This window comes from Mesoplodon mirus (genome assembly GCF_964341445.2).
Source record: "Mesoplodon mirus genome assembly, chromosome: 20".
NCBI lineage: Eukaryota > Metazoa > Chordata > Mammalia > Artiodactyla > Ziphiidae > Mesoplodon > Mesoplodon mirus.
Window position 1 is genome coordinate 27,062,493 of NC_138996.1, and position 6,052 is coordinate 27,068,544.

General features: G+C 44.1%; 1 long non-coding RNA gene across 1 annotated transcript in view; it reads left to right on the forward strand.

Annotated features, from left to right (window-relative positions):
* Window positions 1-438: 438 nt before the first annotated feature.
* LOC309795844 overlaps window positions 439-6,052 on the forward strand; it is a 53,638-nt gene continuing 48,024 nt past the window's right edge. The window contains exon 1 of the long non-coding RNA XR_014292377.1: window positions 439-558. This is a non-coding gene — a long non-coding RNA (uncharacterized lncRNA). The remainder of the gene's footprint in view (window positions 559-6,052) is intronic.

Genomic DNA, 6,052 nt, shown 5'->3' on the forward strand with positions numbered 1-6,052 from the left:
CAGGAATAAAATATGACAGTTATAGGCCTCAAAATCCACTGTAATGATTATTCTTGGCTGAACTGGCTAGTTGGCAAAACAGTTTATTTTGTTAGTTTGTCGCTAAGAGTCGAATATTTTTGGCATTTGCATCTTTGAGTCCTCTGCTTTGTGGCTACTGTTGCCTGGGGTAACTTTAGAAGGCAGATCTTGAGCTGAAATTCACTCTGAAATAATACTTTTATGTAAAAGTTTGCTGTGTACTCTGAGACTATACTCTCTTCCTTAGATAAACAGTTTAATGGCTATGTTGGAATAAAATATGACTTCCTAAGGCCTCATTTCCCCCCGAAGTATGTGGCACTCAAATATCTGCCCAACAGGCACCTCTTAGCAGAGGGCCACCATCTGGACTCACTTTACGAAGGGACCTATCTTTTTTCTTCCACAGATGGTGATTCTACTTTAATGGTGTAGTGGCCGAACTGGGGAGGCGTTTCGAGCCCATCCCTGCGATGTCCAGGCACAGCTTGTGGGTAGAAGTTTCTAAAGAGCTTCGTGGGAGCCAGATAAAGACGGGTAGGTAGTACCTGTCACTTTTCATGGGCTCTGCACAACTTGCCCTTGACAATACTTAAGTATCTCTGGTTAGTTAGTAGGAATAACAATTTTTTATAGGGTGCTCGAACTAACATTAGACTCCAGTAATTTTTGAAAGCTCGAGGGCTACAAATTGAAGACACGCTAAGGTAGGACTGCGAGGGGAAATGACATTTAAGGCTTCAAGAAATTTCTCAATTCTAGACTCTAGAGTCTAGAATTAGTCTTCCGTTCACAGACTAACTGCTGCGCCCTCTGGTGGGCACATGTGGAAGCTCTGACGATTTCACATTGTGCCCTTTCCACGACTTGCACCTACATCGCTCTTCCCTAGATTTTCTTCCCACCAGTTTTTAAAATTTTTTTGAAGTCACTAGCCAGCTGGCCAACTTACTAGACACTGTCCACAAGTCAGGGCAGATTTGTAGCCCAGGCCTTTTCTCTGTCCACACATAGTGGACAAACCCAAATACTGATGGACATTCTGTCCCTAAGAGGGTTTCTTTGTCAAAGTCAAGAAATAGTATAAGCTTCAGCCCCAAGCCAGCTGGTCTCTGCAAGCTGGGGGGCCAGGGAAACACACAGCTGGAAGGGAAACCTTGAGGAGGAACTTGACTCACGGAGTCTTGGAGTGGTTGTATCTCCATCCACTTCCAAACGTGGAATTTGTGTGTGTGTGTGTGTGGAGGTGAGGTGTATTTTTCTTTTTTTTTTTTTCCTATCACCAAGCCCTCAGAACTCAAAGGTTTTTGCTTGTTGGTTTTAAATATTGCAACGTGATCTTTACAATACTCTGAGTAATTAAGGGAGGGGATTCCGTTCACATGTGGAGCAAAGCAAGGGTGGGGAAGGGACTGGAAATGACCAGACGGTTGCGGGGTGGTAGAAAGCGCTGCAACAGCTGAAGGGAAGCCACAGAGAGATCGCAAGAAATCCTGAGCCTTGTGACTCAGCAAGGTGACAAGTGACAAGGGGGATGGCTTGGTGGAAGACAGGTGAGCACTCCCTCTGCAGTCCTAGAGGTCTTTGGGAGCACACCTTGGTACCCAGGACCCAGTGTCACCCACTGCTGAGGATTCCTGTAGTTAGTCACTAAGGGGAAGTGAAGTCCCTAAAGCGGGAGTGGGGTGGGGGTGGGGTGTGGCGGTGGGGGCTGGAGCACGTGGTTTAAAGGACAAACTACTGTCTAGGGACTCGATATTTACAACAATTATATTTGAAAAGTCAAGCGAATTTGAATTGAAGCAGTTGATTTGATCTAATGTTTCCAGCTACTATATATACATAGAATTTGTTTACTTATAAATTAAATGCATTCTGTCCAGATGCTATGGTTTAAAATGTGGCAAAAGGAGGTATCAAAGTGCCATCTAGAGGGAAAGTGGAGAATTGAGCAGAAAATATTTGCAAAACTTTTTGTCTTTTCTTTCTTTTTTTTTCCCCTTGTAAAAGCAACAACATGATATTATGTTACAATGGTAATAATAATACCTTATCTTGCATGGTGGTACAAGGAGTAAAACACACAGCAGGCACTCCACGAGAGGGACATATTGTAATTTTTTTTTAAATTATTTATTTAGTTATTTTTGGCTGCATTGGGTCTTTGTTGCTGCGCGCGGGCTTTCTCTAGTTGCTGCAAGCGGGGGCTACTCTTTGTTGCGGTGCGCAGGCTTCTCGTGGTGGTTTCTCTTGTTGCGGAACACAGGCTCTAGGCACGCGGGCTTCAGTAGTTGTGGCATGCGGGCTCAGTAGTTGTGGCACACGGGCTTAGTTGCTCTGCGGCTTGTGGGATCTTCCTGGACCAGGGCTGGAACCCGTGTCCCCTGAATTGACAGGCAGATTCTTAACCACTGCGCCACCAAGGAAGTCCCATATTGTAATATTCTTACTTGCATTCTTTTCTTTTTTTTTTCTTTTTTTTTTTTGCGGTATGCGGGCCTCTCACTGTTGTGGCCTCTCCCGTTGCGGAGCACAGGCTCCGGATGCGCAGGCCCAGCGGCCATGGCTCACGGGCCCAGCCGCTCCGCGGCATATGGGATCCTCCCAGACCGGGGCACGAACCCGTATCCCCTGCATCGGCAGGCGGACTCTCAACCACTGCGCCACCAGGGAGGCCCATCTTTTCTTATTCTTGTTAGTCAAAATGGTGTTACTATATTTATTAACAATACTAATTGCTGGGCCCACTGAATTTTAAGCCTAGGATATCCACATAACAAGCTTTTCACTTTTTTTATTTTGATTTCCTCTTTGACTTCTTCAGTGATCTCTTGGTTATTCAGTAGTGTATTGTTTAGCCTCCATGTGTATGTACTTTTTACAATTTTTTTCCCTGTAATTGATATCTAGTCTCATAGTGTTGTGGTCGGAAAAGATATTTGATACGATTTCAAGTTTCTTAAATTTACCAAGGTGGGCTTCCCTGGTGGCATAGTGGTTGAGAGTCCGCCTGCTGATGCAGGGGACACAGGTTCGTGCCCCGGTCCAGGAAGATCCCACGTGCCGCGGAGCAGCTGGGCCCATGAGCCATGGCCGCTGAGCCTGTGCGTCCGGAGCCTGTGCTCCGCAACGGGAGAGGCCACAGCAGTGAGAGGCCCACATACAGAAAAAAAAAAAAAAAAATTTATCAAGGCTTGATTTGTGACCCAAGATATGATCTATCCTGGAGAATGTTCCATGAGCACTTGAGAAGAAAATGTATTCTGTTGTTTTTGGATGGAATGTCCCATAAATATCAATTAAGTCCATCTTGTTTAATGTATCATTTAAAGCTTGTGTTTCCTTATTTATTTTCATTTTGGATGATCTGTCCATTGGTGAAAGTGGGGTGTTAAAGTCCCCTACTATGATTGTGTTATTGTCGATTTCCCGATTTATGGCTGTTAGCACTTGCCTTATGTATTGAGGTGCTCCTATGTTGGGTGCATATATATTTACAATTGTTATATCTTCTTCTTGGATTGATCCCTTGATCATTATGTAGTGTCCTTCTTTGTCTCTTGTAATAGTCTTTATTTTAAAGTTGATTTTGTCTGATATGAGAATTGCTACTCCAGCTTTCTTTTGATTTCCATTTGCATGGAATATCTTTTTCCATCCCCTCACTTTCAGTCTGTATGTGTCCCTAGTTCTGAAGTGAGTCTCTTGTAGACAGCATATATGTGGGTCTTGTTTTTGTCTCCATTCAGCCAGTCTGTGTCTTTTGGTTGGAGCATTTAATCCATTTACATTTAAGGTAGTTATCGATATGTATGTTCTTATTACCATTTTCTTAATTGTTTGGGGGTTTTTTTTGTAGGTCTTTTCCTTCTCTGTGTTTCCTGCCTAAAGAAGTTCCTTTAGCATTTGTTGTAAAGCTGGTTTGATGGTGCTGAATTCTCTTAGCTTTTGCTTGTCTGTAAAGGTTTTAATTTCTCCGTGGAATCTGAATGAGATCCTTGCTTCGGCAGAAACTCTGCAAGCCAGAAGGGAGTGGCAGGACATATTTAAAGTGATGAAAGGGAAAAACCTACAACCAAGAGTAGGTTTGGTTCTCATTCAGATTCCACAGTGATCTCTGCGTCTTACTCCTCCGCCATCTTGAAGGTCCCCCTGTATTCTTTTTTAAGGTACCTCCCCAACCAAGGTCATGAGTGCCACTTGACTGTTTATTTCACAATGTCCGAGCATTAACACAGATCCTCACAGGATATGGAAATTTCTGCCTGGGTACAGCACAGTGTCCTTTGAAAGTTTCTTGGAGTTACAAAGTGTGCACACGTTCCCCGGGGGTGTTGGGTGCAGTGGGGAAGCTGCCTCGGTAGATAAAAGATAAATGTTGACACCTCTTTAGAAAGAGCAAGTAAAACAAGCACACATGTGCACAATCACAATCTCCACCTGGGAATCCCACAACATACTACTATGTTTATAATAAAATTGTCTGATGCTCAAGGGCAAAAGAGAGACAAGTGTTTATTGACTATCTGTTTTGTGCCAGTTGCTGCAGGGGGTATTTTGAATATAGTCTCTTCTCGGAAAGTCTGAACTAAATGGATAATGACAATAGTTTCTATACGTCATGTAGCACATGCTTTTACACAGTTGGGTGAGCACTTAATCCAATATGACTGGTGTCCTTATGAGAAGAGGCGGAGGGACACAGGAGACAAGGTCACGTAAAGACAGAGGCAGAGATGGGACTGGTGCTGTCACGAGCCAAGGAAGGAAGAGGCCAGGAAGGAGCCTCCCCTGAGGGCCTCAGAGGGGCACCTGGATTTCAGGCTTCTAGCCTTCAGAGCTGAGAAAGAAAGAATTTCTGTTGTTGTAAAGCATTCAGTTAGTGGCAACTTGTTACTGAAACCCTAGGAAATTAAAACTGTATCTGAAGATGAGGGATCATCAGGAGAGGCCGTGAGGCCGAGTGCCTGTTAAGTATTGTGGTTACTGGAAATATTCCTTTTCATTCTCTCCGTCTCTCTCCCCAACTCTTCTCCCCCCAGCCCCCGACAGACAGACAGACAGGCAGACAGACAGACAGACACACACACACACGGGCACATTCCTAACTGAAAAATTGCTCAGAAGAGTTAGTTTCAGTTTGTCGATGGCTTTGGGAAGGAGAGAAGGAAAGATAGAAGCTTGCCCCGCTCTGATGAATGAGCACCGTGTACATACCCCGTGAGGGAAATGGGTTGGATGTAGGGAGAGGCCCCCAGAGAAGCCTTCCTCAGGGTACCTGGCGGCCTCAGAACGTCTCACGGAGAGGCAGGCTAAGAAAGGAAACCATTGCCTCAGCACAGGACCACCATTCACTGCTGCTGGAGCCTCAGGGCAGTAGGTAAATTCTCTAAATGTGAATTTTAAAGACATTAACCAGAATGTAGAAAATTCTCTCTCACAAGGACAGGGAAAGGCCCATTCTGACTCATGGTGATGGAGGATGTGGGAAAAGCCCATACGAAAGGAATGTTAGAGGACAAAGCAGGACCCACAAGGTAAAGGGAGAAGTGGGTCTGAACAGGACCAGTTGGGGACATGCCTCTTCATCAGAATGGATCAAAGTTTCCCTGAGTCTTTGATGAGGTAGGACAGTAGCTAAGGCCTTAATGCCATTCCAATTTTTTGATTTTGGGGGTTTTGTTTGTTTGCTTGCTTTTGTTTTTATTGTTTCTTCCTCAGACAAATTCCTTTTTATCCCAGTCTTTGAACCTTCCCTAAACTCTCTTCTTCCTTAACTTCTCATAGAACCCTGTGCCTCCCTCTCATTTCCATTTAAAATTATATATTTTATACATGTGTAATTACTTTATTTTTGTGGCTCCTGCTAGCTAGACCAGAAGCTTCAAGAAGGTAGGGATCTATTTATTGGCTCACTACGGTATCCCACCAGCTCAGTCTGTTCAAGAAATACTGCACATATTAGATTGAATATTGACATAAGTTGTTGACACGGATTGAAAACTGGTGGAGACAGCGAAAATTCTAGATT